This window comes from Lactuca virosa, chromosome 8 (genome assembly GCF_052849685.1).
Source record: "Lactuca virosa cultivar CGN04683 chromosome 8, Lactuca_virosa_CGN04683_v6, whole genome shotgun sequence".
Taxonomy (NCBI): domain Eukaryota; kingdom Viridiplantae; phylum Streptophyta; class Magnoliopsida; order Asterales; family Asteraceae; genus Lactuca; species Lactuca virosa.
The window spans coordinates 112,691,465-112,708,924 of NC_136433.1; the positions used below are offsets into that span (position 1 = coordinate 112,691,465).

Sequence of the window (17,460 nt, forward strand, 5' to 3'; positions counted from 1 at the left end):
TTAACAGATTCCCAAACTGTCAACATCAAAACAACACCCAATTAATAATTGGGTTCCAATGCACAACCATAATCTACACTTGGGTAAATGGACCATTTTACCCCTAACCTAGCTTGGTTCAGAACCAAGACCCAAACTCACACCCTGAAGGCCCAAAAGCCCAATAGTCAACCAACGCCCAACATATGGCCCAAATTTCCAAATTTTGACCAAAGCTCTACATAGAGTTATTTTAAGGCCCAACCAAGTATTCTAGACCAAACAATTGGCATTCTGATGGCCCAATAGCTAATAATCCTCAAGGCTCAATTATGGCCCACTTAAAAATTGGGCCCAATCCCCTCTAATGGGTCTGATTGTTGAGAAAAAAACTTTGAGACACACTTGAACAAACGTTAGAACAAGTATATTGCGGAATAGTTAATCTCGAAGGATCTAAAAGCTCAACAATAATATTAATAAGTTAGAGTTAGATAGTTAGAGAGTTAGTTGCGGAAAGGTAAAGAAATGAAATGACAACAATTGTTATATCAAGAATACACATAAGTTGATTCATAACAAGGAATGCATTCAAACCAAGTTAATAAGTGAGATCAAACTTAGTGATTAAGCCACAAGAGACTTGCTCCGAAGAGAGATTGTAATCAGTTATGTTCTAGTAAGATTTGAGAGTAAGAAGTGATGCGTAGATAGAGAGAAATAGAGAAAATAACTTCAGAGATGTGTATTCAGATTCATTGATTGATTCTTTCTTTTTTTAAACAATGAGAATGAGCTCTATTTATAGAGACTCAAGAAGTTACATTGAATCACTCTCTAAGAGTAGCCATGCAAGGCATACTGGACAATAGAGAGTATTACAGAAAGACAAATAAACTAAGTAAAGTAGAATGACTGCGGTTGGCTTTGATGACTTCGGATGCTGAAGAGGGAGCTTGACTGCGGTAGCTTGTTGGCTGCGGTAGCTGAAGTTCAAGAGGGTCATTTTTCACGATTCAACAATTTCCCCCTAAGTGACCTCTTTAACTTTTGTTCAGCTATCAAGTTTAAGAAACTTGATCGGGATCCACCAAAACTTCCTGATGTTTTCCAACCAAGTGATTCTCCTTAAAATCTCGAACTTGACTTCGGCAGTTGTATGCTTTGATCTTTCGACTGCGGTTCGGCAGATTTCAAGTTGCTTCCTGGTGAGGCGATTCATGGCAGTCATAGGAATACAGTATTTGACTTTATCGATCTTCCTTTTGAAAATGACTCCGAGCTCAGGAAAGTTGGTTACACCTAAGGATCTTTCTTGATAGCCTTCGGTAGGCATTGGTGTAGGATCGAGAGGTGGTAGATTGATCTTCTTGGCAATGGTGGGGTAGATATCTGCATCGATTTTAGCAAAATCACAGACAGTCTCCTTCAAAAACGTACTAGCCCTTTCAAGAGCTATCTTCATCTTCGGATGCTTCTCCGACTTGTTCTGGAACACCTTAGCTATGAGAAAGACTTCTTCAGGATTCATGCAGGGGAAGTCAGCTTGGGTGCGTACATAGTCGTGTTCCCTTCTAGTGAGAGTGTATTGGATGAAGTCAGCCTTCATGAATTTCCGGAGCTTGTAGTTTTTGACTTCGGATGGTCTATCGTTAGACCATATTTTTTCGATGGGAGAGGCATGCTTTGCATAAAAATGGTTAAGTCTCTCGAATTCCATTGGCAGTCTTTTGTGGTCTGGAAGACTGCGGTCAAATGGCTCAAACACTGTGAAGTATTTAGCATGTGGGGAGATTGGAACACTGACTAATCCCTAAAAGTCTAGGCCAACTCCTCTCTATAAGTTCTAAAGGCTAGGCCAACTCCTCTCTATAAGTTCTCTAAGAAGGGTAAAAGACCATTCTGCCCCTCTAATGGCTCATAAGTCCAAACACTAACTAATCCCTAAAAGTCAACAGTCAACATTGACCAGACTCGCCGAGTGCACTAAAGTGACTCGGCGAGTACATGCCTGCCTCCTCGTCCCTGGTCCTCACTTGACTCACTGAGTCAACCCTACACTCCCCGGGTCGTTACAGATCGCGAGTCACGGGGCAACCCGACTCGACTCGTCGAGTCCCTTATGGACTCGGCGAGTTCCTCCCTTATGGACTCGGCGAGTTCCTCCCATGGTCAGATCTGCTTCACCAAACAGTAGATCCATCCTTCTAACATTCAAAAGTCACGTAAAGGTGCAACCTTTACGTGCATGCAACCCATATCAAGCCTCAAATGGAGAAATATCACTAGAAATGGCAACCTAGTCTCCAATTGCTTATTTGCTTGCAAAAAGCTAGAAGGTAGTGACTCTATGGACCTCTCAAGGTCCAGATCTGATATCATCAACAAAAAGGGGACCTCATACTCACTAGATCTTATAAAAAAGGGAGGTAAAAACCCTAAAATCATGAAATCTATCATATCAACACGAAATAGAAGGGATTATACCTCCAGAGACAATATCTCAAGATGATTAGCTCCAATCCAAGCTCCCTTCACGTTCTAGATGGATCCTTTCTTCTTTCTCTAGCAAAAATCACCCCAAAATGAAGATTATAAGCCCTTTCTTGCACTCAAGCCTTCCTCACTCTCTCTAGGGTTTCTCTGGAACAAGGTGGCCTCAAATGATGGCCATAAGGGCCTTTAAATAAGGCACGAGCCCCGAAAATTAGGGCTTCATTAAACAGCGCGGACTCGCCGAGTCCACGCATGGACTCGCCGAGTCCCTTCATTAAATCCAGGCTGTCAGAAGCGCGATTCCACTCGGCGAGTCTGAGCGCCTACTCGCCGAGTCCCTTTCTAAAATTCAACAGAATACTTAAAATAAGATACCTGGGTATCCGGATTTTACATAAGGATGGCAATTGGTTGCGTATCCTCTTCTGAGTCACTGTCATGTGTGGTTGCGGTAGGTTTGGTTTTGCGTTTCTTGGAGGGTGCGGTTGGCTTGGGAGCATCTTTCTTAGGGGTTCTTTGTTTCTTGGAGATGTCGCGGGGGCCTTGACGGGTTGAGGCCAATTTTTTTCTTCTTTGAGAATGATTTGAGAGAGTAGTGGAGGAAGGGACTGCGGTACTTCCAGGGGTAATGATTGCGGATGGGGTTTGAAGAGGCGGGGTAGGAAGGTATGGGGCAATACCTTCCGTAGCCTCAATATGATCTGAGACATCAACAGTCTCAAGACCAAGAGTGTTGAGAATATGGGTTGGAAGTCTTCTAATAGGTCCAAAAATAGATTGATCAGATGAGGGATTGTACCTTTTAAGATCCTTGGTGACAAAGAAGTCGATGTCGTTGCCCATGCTTATTCCTGTGTCCGCATGGAGGTCTGAAATGTAGAGGGACCAAAATCTTGCAAACGTAAGCTCGGTAGGGTTCTCCCTTGGGCTCTCCTTGGGAATGTATTGTAGAAAATCATCCCATAGAATTTGACCGTAGTTCACGTCGTGGCCAGTGAAAATACTCCATACTAACTCCAGGAATTTGAGTCCCATGTTATCCGTGCCTCCGGTTCTGCCGGATAGACTGCGGATGACAAAATGGCAAACGAATTGCCAGACCGCAGGCAGTTGGTTTTTCTTGAATTCTCTAATGCCTTTGATTTTCTTCTGATATCCCATTTGGTAAAGTGCAAAAGTGATGTCCGCCATGGATGGAGTAAAGAGCTTGATGGAAGGATGAACAAGAAGGTTAATGGCAGAAAGAAACTTTTCTTTAGACAGAATTACTAAAGAATCGTTAACTAGGTTTAGATTCACTTCTTGTGGATTCTCGAGTGGTCGATAGGCTGAAAAGGCACATTTGAATAGGGTAGAAAGGGGAACAACGTCTGTAAAAGAATTGAAAGGGCCAAACAGGGGGTGATTGTGCAAGAACTTGATCATCAGCTTAATCGGGGCAATGTAAGATGAATGGTCTTCGAACACGGCTCTGAAATTGCTTGATGCTATCGTATGAGTGGGATGTCTTGAAGCAGAGTCTGAACCAGTAGGGTTCACTGATCCAAAAGCTTTGGATTGTTTCTTGGATACACCGGATTTCACCATCGTAGCAGTTTGAGAGAAAGTGAAGAAACAGAGTACGAAAATGGAGAAAGGGTTCAAAGTTCAGAGAGCGTAGACTGTTCTTGGGGAAGAAGAAAGGTTTTTATAGGGGCTTATGGAAGCGGGAAAAGTTTTTTACCCTAGGTGAAAAGGAATAAGGTAAAAAAAATTGGGGGTTCTTTCGATTTTGGGAGGTGAAATCTCAGCCACAAAATGTAACGCCCGTAGATCCGGGCTAGTCAATTTAGAGATAATAGGGGTCGAAAACGACTTTTCTACAAAAGACTATTTAGAATAAATAATCTTAACTAAGTTGTAGAATATGTCTCAAGGGTTCCGTACATATAAAGAACGCCGAAACCCGAGTTATAACGAAGAAGTTATGGCCCGTCGAAGTTTTACGGCAAAACCGGCACGGCACCGGGAGACGTAAATAGTGAATTTACGATAGAGTGATTTTTAGCATTAGCGATCTGAATGAAAGTTGTAGAATATGTTAAACCGAGAACATCCATAAAAAGAACGCCCAAATCTGACTTCGTATGAGGAAGTTATGAATTTTCTAAGATTTGGCATAGCAATGCACGGCCCGAAACTCGAATTTTAGTTTGAGCAGTTTTTAGCCTACGTGACCTAAATGAGAGTTGAAGATCTCATTAATAGGAACTCAACGATAAAAAGACAGACGAAAACGGAGTCCGTATGAAGGAGTTACGAATTCTTCGCGGTCATTTAACAGTCTAATCTCCTCCTGCTGTTAAATTTAAGATCGGTCGAGAATTAGCCGACGGAGTCAAAATGAAAGTTGTAGATCTTGTTTTTACCTACGCGTGAAAAAAATGAACGTCAAAAACGGAGGTCGTATACAAAAGTTACGGGGTTTAAAAGTCGGTAGGGTGCTGCTGCAAAAGGGGTGACGTGGCTGAATATGGGCCAAGGCTTTCTCCCCAAGAAAAGCCATCAGGTGATGACACGTGGCACCGACTCGGCGAGTCCGTGAACCGACTCGGCGAGTCCATCATGAATTTAGCCTATAAATAGAGGTGTCGGGCATTGCCATTTCTCCACACCTCTCAAGACTTCTTTCTCTCTCTAGAACCTCTCTCTAGCTCCCCTTAAGCCCCCTAAAGTCTAGGTAAACCCCCTAGCACCCTCGGAAGCCCCGAGGCTCCCGGAGTCCCGAGAAAAAGGGTCTTTCGGCTCGGAAACGCTGCTCCAGCGAAGCCCGGTTTTGCGAAATACCCGCTGTAAGTGAGCTATGCCTACCCTATCTTTAGTATAGCTTATGTTTTAATATAGTAACGTTATTAGGAACTTATAATGAGTATTTGGGCTATTATTATGAGTTATATAAGAGTGTTGCTTAACGCTTATATAATAGTAATAATAGCTAGACTATTAATTAGTCGCGGTTAACGTTAGACTAAACTCTAGTGGTAATGATACTAATTTTTGTCCGAAGGAAATTGTTTTAACAGTAACGAAGTGTTGTCCGAGTACCGAGTCATCACCTTATCAGGTGAGTCCATAGTTACTTTCATCCTACACATAAATATGAAGTATTTTATATAAATTACGTGCTATGTGTGCATATTATCTGAATACTTATTGTCTATGCTGGATGAACGATTTTATACACGTTTTAAATGATTTAAACTGTATATGTATTTTATATCTACAAAATGTGTTGGGTAAAACATGGGTAGATTAGAGGTGAGATAAATGATGAGCGATGAAAGATGAGATGAATGATGAGCGATGATATATGAGTGATAAAATATGGTGCGAAGCGATGAGCCAAAACGATGAGCCCAAGCGATGAGCCAAAACGATGAGCCAAACGATGACCCAAGCGATGTCCCCGTCATCTAGCAGAGTATGGATGACAACCACGGACTATTCTAGACAGTCCAGTGGAACACTAGCAGGCTCGCAACCTGTAGGTGGTGTGAACGATGTGTTCACCGGTGTACTCTAAAAAAAACCCATTGACATGTATTGCGAGTGGATTCTCGGAAACGATACTGTTGATAAACGAAATAGCCCTGGCAGCTATGGATTTAGTGCCTGCTGAGTAAACCCTGGCAACTATGGATTTAGTGCGCGTTGAGTAAACCCCGACAACGATGGATTTCGTGCCTATTCCTTAGGATGATCCTTAGGAATGAATGAACAAGAAATAGCTGATTCTAAGGGTAGATCCTTAAGAGTAAATAAGATAATGGGGATGGGTAATTGGGTTAATTGTTTGATGATTAAACATAATAATTATATTATTGTGGGTTGAAAACCCTACGTACTCACCAGGTTTCCCAACCTGACCCACTCAGTTTATTTGTATCACAGGTGTCGATATGAAGTTACATTACACTGAGAGATTTAAAAGAGATGTAGATCACTAGTGTAAATGAATGTAAGTTCTGTATTGACGATGACATCCCAATGTTTTAAAATGAATAAAAATACATTTCTTCGGAAATGCTTTGTTAACGTATTTATCATGTTTTTCTGGGAACAAATTCCGCAACACTTTCATTAAAAGAGATACTATGATTTTTATAAAGCATAAACAAAATCGGTCTTTTCTGGCCGTGAAAATGGGGATTTCACACAAAATATGAAACAGTTTTAAATTTTTGAGATTTTACCAAAAAGGGGTTTTCATTTAATGAAATGTCAGACGTACAACATCACGTCAGGTGATCGTGTGGATGGGGTTGATTTAATCCGTTGTGCAAAGAGAAGTTGTAACGGATTGGACGTGCTGGGGAAGAGGAAAAGACAGATTAAGGATTTGTTTATGGAAAAACGTTCTTTTTGTCATCATACCTAAAATAGGTCTGACACAAGGTTTATTCAAAAGGTGAGGGGACAGTTTCTCCAAGGAATGTTTTTTTTATTTAATTTAATGTTTTATTTAATGAATGATCATTAAATAGAACACCATGATTCAAGGATTAATGAAACAGTTGAGAAATTATCAATGTGATTGCGGATGGAAACTTCATTGCGGATGGATCCTTTGCTATTGCGGATGGATCATTCATTGCGGATGGGTAGATGTATGACTGCAGTAGAAGAACTGAGGAGAGCACTTGTACAATAAGTTAGTAATAACAAACAATAAGGACCAGTGAAGGATAAATATGATATATGGTTGCGGTACATAGACTGCGGTACACAGGATATACCAAAACCATCTATCATAAGTAACTTTCAGTTAGGACCGCAACAGGGACCAAGGATGGTCTGCGGTACCTATCAATTCAAGAAGAATTGTGGGTCCAGATTCATCATTCCTAACATTTGTAAGAAAGTGTTGAGCTTTGTAGAGTCAAGTGCCTTTGTGAATACATCAGCAATCTCTTCATGAGTATGGACAAATATGAGTTCAATGTTACCTTTCAGGATGTGGTCTTTGATGAAGTGATACCGTAGTTCAATATGCTTGGTCTTGGAGTGCTGAATAGGATTGTGTGAAATTGCTATAGCACTTTCTGAATCACAGTAAATTGGTATCCGCAGCATTCTGTATCCATAGTTCATAAGTTGTGTCTTCATCCATAGAACTTGTGAACAACAGCTGGCTGCGGCCACATATTCAGCTTCTGCGGTAGACAGAGATACACAACTTTGTTTTCTTGATGAGCAGCTGACGAGTCTTCCACCTAGAAATTGACATCCACCTGAGGTGCTTTTTCGATCTAGTCTGCATCCGACGTGATCCGTATCTGTGAATGCTTGAAGACTGAAGTCATTGCCTGCGGGGTACCATAATCCAAGAGACTTGCTTCCTTTCAGGTACCGAAGTATTTGTTTGGCTGCGGTCATATGTGACACTTTTGGGTCAGCTTGATACTTTGCGCATACACCTGTTGCAAAGACAATGTTTGGTCTGCTTGCGGTGAGGTACATCAAAGAGACTATGATACCTCTATAAGTCTTGTGATCCACAGATTCGCCTGAGGGATCAGCAGAGATCTTATATCCAAAGGCCATGCGGACCTTAGCCTAAGAACAGTTGTCCATAGAATATTTCTTTAACAGTTCAGTGGTGTATTTCTTCTGATGAATGAATATCCCTTGTGGAACTTGTTTCACTTGAAGTCCTAGAAAGAAGTTAATCTCTCTATTCATGCTCATTTTGAACTTGTTGGTCATGAGCTTAGCAAATTCATCCACCATTCCTTGATCAGTCGATCCGAAGATGATATCATCTACATATATTTGTACAAGCATAAGGTGGTCACCATTTGCTTTTCTAAATAAAGTGGGATCAATCACTCCTCTTTTGTATCCGGACGAGACAAGAAATTCAGAGAGAGTCTCGTACCACGCTCTTGGGGCTTGCTTCAGACCGTAGACTGCTTTTTCAAGTTTGTAGCAGTGGTCTGGGAATTCAATACTTTCAAAGCTTGGAGGTTGCTGAAGATAAACTTCTTCTTTTAATTCCCCATTAAGAAATGCACTCTTTACGTCCATTTGGTGTACCTTGATGTTTTTGTGGGCTGCGTATGATAAGAAAATTCGGATGGCTTCCATTCGTGCCACCGGAGCATACGTTTCATCATAGTCAACACCTTCAAGTTGACTGTAGCCCTTTGCAACTAACCTTGCCTTGTTTCTGACTACCGTACCAGATTCATCCAACTTGTTTTTGAATACCCATCTAGGACCAACAATGGTGTGACCATGTGGTTTCGGGATGAGCTGCCACACTTTGTTTCTTTTGAATTCTTCTAGCTCTTCTTGCATTGCGGATATCCAATCAGGTTCTAGTAATGCTTCTTTGATCGTTCGGGGCTCGACTGAGGACATAAATGCTGCGTAGTGACAATGATCAGATAAGTCCTTGGAAGATCGAGTCTGGATACCTGCGGATGGGTTGCCAAAGATTTGACCTGGTGGGTGGTCCTTCGTCCAAACGTGTAGACGGGGTTGCAGATGATCAGCAGCTGCGGTAGAGGGAATGTCTTCAATGTCAGAAGATTCTGCGGCTGGAGATGGCAGTTCCCCCTGGATTTGAGAACATCCTGCGGAATCATCTTGGTTTGTTGGAACGAGAGTGGAATTTTCTTGAGCAGTCGGAAGAGGTTCCCCTGGATTGCTGATGGGAGTTCCTCTGGAACCTGAGAAGGTTCCCCCTGGACTGCGGATGGAAGAGTGATAATCCTAGAGTCTGTTCTTGTGTCAATGTTCTCTATGTTTTCATAATCCGAGTCGGAAGAAACGTTTGATGGTAATGATTCTCTACGGATGGGAACTTGAGCTGTATCAAGTACTGGAACCTCGATGGTTGTTGCTTGATCCGGAGTAGAGCTTTCCCCCTCAACCGGCGAGGTGGAAGTATTGAGAGATGCTACTTCGGATAGTGAAGGACCAGATACATCAGCGTGCTGCTGTTGAGCTTCTTGAGACACAAGAAGTTCGGATAACTTGGTTGTTTCTACAGGGTCGAAGAGATCATCATAATTGACTTCAACAAGATTTAATGGACCCGAAAAGGTAGGAATATCACTTTCCAGGATTGCGGTGGTTTCAGTGGATGGAGGGGTGTTGCGGATGTGATAGTCATCAAATTTCACATCGAAGCTTTCAATGATCAACCTTGTGCGTCTAATGAGAACTCGATAAGAAACCTTGTTAGTGGAGTAGCCAAGGAAGATGCCTTCATCAGACTTCGGTGCAAACTTGTTAAGTTGATCTCTGTTGTTGATCACAAAGCATTTACACCCAAAGATATGAAAGAAGCGAACATTTGGCTTGCGGTTGTTAAGGCCCTCATACGGTGTTTTATTGAGGCGTTTGAACACAATGCTTCGGTTTTGCACAAAGCATGCAGTTGCTACTGCTTCAGCCCAGAAGTAGAGAGGAAGGTGTGCGAAGTTGAGCATGGATCTGGCTGCTTCTACTAGAGTGCGGTTCCTTCTCTTTACTACTCCATTTTGTTGCGGTGTGTAGGGAGCTGAGAAGTTGTGAGTGATGCCCTTGGACACCAAGAAACTGTTGAGGAGATGATTAGTAAACTCGGTTCCATTATCATTGCGGATGCGTCGTACTGGCAGCTTTATCTGAAGTTCTATTTCCTTGATGAAATTGATGAGAATCTGCGGTGTTTCTGACTTGAGTCTGAGGAAGAAAACCCATGTGAAGCGTGTGAAGTCATCTACTATAACCAGTATGTACTTCTTGTAATGGAGACTGGCTACGGTTGATGGACCGCAGAGATCAATGTGAAGGAGTTCTAGTGGTTCAGAAATTGAAGAGTGAATCACCATGGGGTGACTTGCTTTGGATTGCTTCCCACATTCACATGCAGGATAGAGAGTATCATTGCTGAACTTGAGAATAGGGAGTCCTCTGACTAGTTCTCCAGTGACCAAATTGTTGATGTATCTAAAGTTGAGATGAGCTAGCTTGCGGTGCCATAGCCAGCTGACTTCGGATACTGCTTTGGATAGGAAACATAACTGCGGTTTGCCTATGATCAGAGAGACATCCAGAGGATACATAGTACCTTCGGATCGAGATTTGATCAAACATGTGTTCCTATCACTTGTCATTACATAGCAAAATTGATCATCAAATTCAACTCGATGGCCTGCCTTACATAGTTGTCCAACACTGATGAGATTGTGTTTAAGGCTTTCTACATAAGCAACCTTCTGAATAGAGAAGTTCCCCGTAGTGAGAACACCATAACCTCGGATGATCCCATTCGCATTGTTGCCAAATGTAACATTTCCACCGTTGCAAATTGGCCTGGAATCCCGAAGGTATTCTAACCTTCCGGTCATGTGCAAGGAGCAGACACTGTCGTTTAACCATTCTTCTTCTTGTTCCTCCTTGCACAAAGCCTGAGAATTACACGGTTAGTTTAGGCATCAAAACTAGTTTGGAGCCTGGGACAACAGATGAGTTTCTGAATGATGCATGGACCGAGGTTGTAGGGACTGGTTTCTTGTCAACTTTTAATCCTAGTCCTGGGTGTTTGTGCAGTTTTGGAGTGTTGTGTGGTTTTGAAAAATTACGAGGTTTTTGACTCCAACGAGATTTGACATAGGATGAATCCTATTGGTAAATACACTGACATTTATAGGTTGAGATTTTGTCTTTTGTTCTGACACCACATTTGGTCAGCGGTCTAAAGGATGAGTTGGGCTTATGACCGGTCCGAGGTTAAAAAGATCTGACATGAGTGTTGTTTGGTTTCTGAAAAGTTTGTTTTGAAAAAGGTTTAGCACGTGTAGATCTTTGTGTCCTTTTTGTTGGATTTGGTAGAATACCCTTCCATTTGTAAAAATTTTGATGTGACTTTAAAAGTGTTGGAGTGGGTAAGATACCTTTCCATTTCGGATCATCTGAGGAATAGATTTGAAAACTATTGTTTCGAAAAGACTTTACACCTTTTTGGGTTGTGTCAGATGAATTAGGAATGACTGTTGAAACTGTACATTACTTTTTGTATGTTTTCTTGATGGGAGAGTTTTTCGAAAAACAGTGTGAGAAAACAAATTTTTCTGGACTTTTGGACTTTGGAAATCTGACATGCTTCTTGTTTTTCGAAAAAGTTTGTCTATTTGTGCCTCGGGAGCAAATTTCCTCTTTGAAAGCCTTTTTTGCTAAAGTTTTTGGGGAACCGCAGTCCTTGATGTTCAACTGCGGTTTCCTGGAATTCTTAGAAATTTTTTGAAAACGTGGGCTTGAGTCATCCGAACTTGAAGACTCAGGGGTCTGAGAGCATTGACCCACTTCAAAGTTCTCTATGGGTAATTCATGATGAATTGGCTGAAGAGTCACAGTTCCTTTTACTGAGGACTGCGGTAGAGATGATTTGACTACCGTAGAGTAAGTCTGAGTTGGGACTTCAGTGGGACTTTTGTGGGACTTTTGACTACAGTGTGAGACACTGCGGTCTGAGGGCAAAGATGGGAAGTCTTTCGAGACTTCGGGGCCCTCAATGACAATTTCTTCATCAACTACAGATGAGGTTTGAGAGTTTGGGTAAATGGTGACACAGATAGGAATTTGATCACATGTGTGACCCGACACCTCAGGCACAATTTCCTCAATGACACAATTATTGCTTAGATTATGAAGTCTACCGAAGTGAGTTTTTGATGTCTTCGGGAAACGTCTTGTCATTGACTGGGAAATGAAATTCTCGGTCTGGAGGGACATACAGTCTGTCTTTGTTGAACCGGGGTGAGGAATCCATTGCGGTAGGATATCCATTTGACCAACCCCAATTGTATGTATTGTCCACGGTTCCATTATTTACCAAATTTTCAATAGCTTCACTTTCATTGAACAATTTTTCGATTAAGAGGTTTAAGCGTACAATTTCACTCTGAGCAAAATCTCTCTGGTTCAAAGCTATTTCTAATTGTGTTTCACTCAACATTCTTGCATCTTTCTCTAACTCTAAGTCCTTTTCTAACATAGCCATTTTGAGTCTTTTGTTATCCAGTCGTCCTCTCACATGGAACATCTCTTGGGACGCAATGTTCTTCTCATCTAAGGCTTTGTTATAGTCTGTAAGGACGGCAGCACACGTGTCATTAAGATCATCTATGTAAGGTTGACAGTCATGCATGCTATAGTTTAGAGTTTGGATCATGAGTTTTACCTGTTCGACGATGCTTAGAGTTCCATCCTTTGCCATGTAGCAGTAGTTCTTGTCCAGCTTTGTAGACCCATCATCATCCGCAGTTACCAGCATGCAGATTTTCCCTTTTCCTTTGACACTGCTGATGGCTTCATCTTCGTCTCCGGATGACCAAACTTGATGGTCTCTTTTGACATGGGCGACGTATGCCCTTGCCTTTTCATTATCTTCCAACTCTTGAGCCATTCTAAGGTAGAATGCTCTGTCTTTTACTACACTGGCCTTACAATCTCTTGCAAAATGATTCTCTTTGTTGCATTTGTGGCAAATTACAACATCAGTCTTGTCTTCTGAGGTAGTACCGGAGTCAGTGGTTTGAGTGGACTGCGGTGCTTCCTTCGGTTGAGTATTTTGAGATTGCGGTGGTGGATGAGAACTTTTGGGATATCGAGCATGGTTATTCTGCGGGTTGAAGCTACGAATGAATGGAGGTTTGTTGAACTGTTGATTCTTGCAGAAGGAGGGAGGTGGTAGACGGTTGAACTGTTGGCTAACCAGAGCAATAGCCTTCTGAAATTCTTCTTCATCGTCATACTCTGAGTCAGCTTCGTATGACTGCGGTGGAGTGTCATACGAGGAAGAGTAAGATTGATTATGTGGAGCTTGTGCTATGAGAGCAAGTGGTCCTCCGAAGTCAGCACAGTCTTTGAGTACGGTGGATTCTTATGCTTGCAGTTCTCCATAGAGCTTGTAGAGTGACAAAGAATGAATCTTTCTATCGCCTTGAACTATCATCTTAGCCGTAGTCCAATGTCTTCCCAAACCATTCAGAAACTGAAGATTTGTTTCATGGTTACTGCGGATGGTGCCCGCATTGGATAACTTGGTGACTATCAGGTTGAACCTTTTGAAGGAGTCTTCCAAGCTTTCGCCAGTATGAGCTTTGAAGTTGTTGAACTCATTGAGTGCGGTAGTAAGCTTTTTGTCTTGTGCTTGTTCTGAGCCTTCGTACAAATTCTTGAGAACTTCCCAGATCTCTTTTGCTGATTTGCAATTTATGATAATATCGAAGTTGTCAGGAGCAACTCCACAGGAGATTTCATAAAAAGCAACAACATCATTTTCCATTTTATCGAGATCATCCTTGGTGGGACGGTTCATGACTGGTTGACCTCCTCCTATTCTGGTTGTAGCGCCGTCAGTTTGGACTGGTGTAAGAACTGGGACATGTGGTCCTTCTTCTACGGATCGCCATACATCTCTACCAAGTCTCCTTAAGTATCTTTCCATTCTTTGGGACCAGTGATGATACTCATTTGCTACCAGTATTGGGGCTCGATTAGAACCACCAACACTGTTGGAAACATTCAGAGATAACGATTGTGCCATTTTTTTGAAGTTTTTTTTTTAAAAAAAGATGAGCTTCAGTGGTATAGAAGGCCCTTTGAAAATCAGAGTTCCGATTTTCAAAAAGCAACCATTAAGGCTTTGATACCAATTGTTAAGAGAAAAACTTTGAGACACGCTTGAACAAACGTTAGAACAAGTATATTGCGGAATAGTTAATCTCGAAGGATCTAAAAGCTCAACAATAATATTAATAAGTTAGAGTTAGATAGTTAGAGAGTTAGTTGCGGAAAGGTAAAGAAATGAAATGACAACAATTGTTATATCAAGAATACACATAAGTTGATTCATAACAAGGAATGCATTCAAACCAAGTTAATAAGTGAGATCAAACTTAGTGATTAAGTCACAAGAGACTTGCTCCGAAGAGAGATTGTAATCAGTTATGTTCTAGTAAGATTTGAGAGTAAGAAGTGATGCGTAGATAGAGAGAAATAGAGAAAATAACTTCAGAGATGTGTATTCAGATTCATTGATTGATTCTTTCTTTTTATAAACAATGAGAATGAGCTCTATTTATAGAGACTCAAGAAGTTACATTGAATCACTCTCTAAGAGTAGCCATGCAAGGCATACTGGACAATAGAGAGTATTACAGAAAGACAAATAAACTAAGTAAAGTAGAATGACTGCTGTTGGCTTTGATGACTTCAGATGCTGAAGAGGGAGCTTGACTGCGGTAGCTGAAGTTCAAGAGGGTCACTTTTCATGATTCAACACTTATCCCAAAGCCCAATAATTTCCTTAGTCCATACATATGTTCCCAACTGGCCCACAAAGGCCCACATCAGCTTAGTCCAATAAGTAGCCCAATAAGAACCCAAACCCCAATTAGGGTTTTTCACATGAAATGACGATTAGGGATAAGTGTTCTTTCTTAACCCATTAAGGACTTAATCCATTAAGTCCAAACATACAATGAAATCGGGCTTGAGTCATATCTTCACTCCAATGGTCCAAAATGTGGGTCCTGATAAGTCCAAACCAATAATACAAAAATTAGGGTTTTCTAAACTCTAATTAGGGTTTCTAACCCATTACAATGCAATTAGGCCCAAAATCTAAGTCCTTAGGCCCATTAGGGTTTCGCTAATTGGGCACCACCCACTACCACCTCGGGTAGTGGTGGTCAACGACGGCACACAGCGGCTCACGGCGGCGGCCACCACCTCACGGTGGTGGTTACGGGTTTTCTTTTCATTATTTTGCATCGGTTACAATATTACAAAGCAAAACCCGAATAACACACACACTAATACAAACACCCACACACAGCCACCCTAGTGGTGGCCGTCGGTGGCACATGGCAGCCACCACCTCACGGTTGTGGTGGTGCCCTTTTTCTCGATTTTCCGGCCAATACAACACCAAAGGTACTCCAAGTATTAATCCAAACGCACCCGAAAGCCCACAGCCACCCGAGATCATGGTTAACAATGGCGGAGCGACGATAGCAGGTGGTGGAACGGCGGCAGCAGGTGGCGGTGATGAGTCCCTTCCGTTTCCTGGCTAAAGAAGGATTTACACAGCGTTATCTTTCCGAATTCGGTCATACCCACCACAAATCACGCACACAGCCACCACCGCATGGTGTCTGGTGGCGGCAGAAAGAGACAACAACTCCCAACCACCGACTAGGTGGCTGAGGAGGCTAGAACAAACAGAAACGGCGGCCATAAGGCCACCGGTGGTCACAATCGTTGCTCCTGACTTCTATCCACCGTGAAAAGTAAAAGAGAGGAGAGAAACGGTGGCAGAAAGCCTTACCCGGAGATTTCCGATCACTCACGACCACACAACAGCGAACAAGATCCGTTCGTCGGCCTCCGGCGGCCGTGCGAGCTACACACCATGTCTCCGGTAGCAGCACAGTGGCGGCGACATCCAATGGCGAGGCAGCGACCATGCTTGACGATCTCGGCGGCCCACGAGTTCACCCTCATCGTGGCGCTCTTCCTTGCTGTCGGCTGAAATGCCGACGATTGGCTTGGGTCGGCGACATCGGTGGGCTAAGATGCTGCGGTGACTGCCAGAGGTGTTGCGCCGGTGAGGGAGGCATAAGGGTGGGTGGCGGCTGGAGGATATGGAATGGTAAGGTGGCGGCTGGGAATAGTTCATTAGGGTTAGGGTTTTACGTGAGTCATGTTGCATTTATACATTGGTTAAGTGAGGGTGATGGGGTTTATCCCGTGTCCATATTCAACTTTGCACATTTAAAAAGTCTAGTCCCTCCCCATAAAGTCTTTTCGAAATAAGTCTATAAGTTACCATTCAACCCCCTTATCCTCCAAAATCTATTCAATTAAAGTCCTAATAATTACCATGCAGTCCTTGTCTTTATAAATTCTTTCATATTAAACCCATAATTTACTAAATAGCCCTCAACCTTCATAATTACTTACAACTAATCCATAATTTACGTTTTAACCCCAAATATTCAAAAGTTATGACTTTTAACTCCTCGAAACCAACACATTGCCAAAATATTATGGATTTAGAGCTACAATAAAATACGTTATACATCTCGGGGTTTTCAAATTTATTATTTAATTACTCATTTTATTTAACTTCAAACGGAGTGTTACACATTAGAACCTAACATATATATATATATATATATATATATATATATATATATATATATATATATATATATATATATATATATATAGACACACACACACACACTCAAGTTTGAACAAGTACAACTATGTAATCAAGCATACTAGAATGAATATGGACCAATTATTTATCTTAAATATATAAATAAGAAATAAAATAATTAATTAAATCAAAAGGGAAAATAAGTAATTATCATTATTAATTAAATAATAACAATAGAATTTAACTTCCTAAAATCATGACCGATTTTCTCTTATCTTCAAGTTTATCATTCATCAACAATACCAGATCATCAGCATCATTGCATCATCATCGATCATCATATCTTACTCAACTAACTTTTTTTGTGAATCATCATATCTTCTTCTTCGTTAATTAATTTTGTTTCAAAATCTCAATTATTAGACATCATGTATCACTTCTACTTCAAAGTTGAAGAATAAAAACTTCAAAAGTTAAGAGTGGACAATAAATATGGAACAGAGGGAATATGTCAGATTATATGTCATTCACATATGAATAATATAACCTATATATTTAGTTATATATGTTATTGAAGGTATATTCTGTAGCACCCAATTTATGATGGTGATTTTCCATTCTTTAATTGGGGGTTTAATAGTCCAAGTTTTAGTAGAAGGTTGGGGTGAAGCAAGAAGCCATTAATCGAAATTGTTGAATGCGACATCCCCTATTTTTCAAAACAGAAAAATTTTTCTATGCATTTAAAATTCATAATATCTTTGTTTGCAGAGAATGCTAGT

At 41.4% G+C, this 17,460-nt stretch overlaps 1 long non-coding RNA gene across 1 annotated transcript; it reads right to left on the bottom strand.

The window, feature by feature from the left end:
- Nucleotides 1–14,509: 14,509 nt before the first annotated feature.
- LOC145129202 (uncharacterized) lies at nucleotides 14,510–16,213 on the bottom strand. Its single transcript, XR_013717367.1, has 2 exons — nucleotides 15,842–16,213; nucleotides 14,510–15,583 (listed from the first exon to the last, which is right to left on the bottom strand). It is a non-coding gene; the product is annotated as an uncharacterized LOC145129202 (long non-coding RNA).
- Between the last annotated feature and the right edge of the window lie 1,247 nt (nucleotides 16,214–17,460).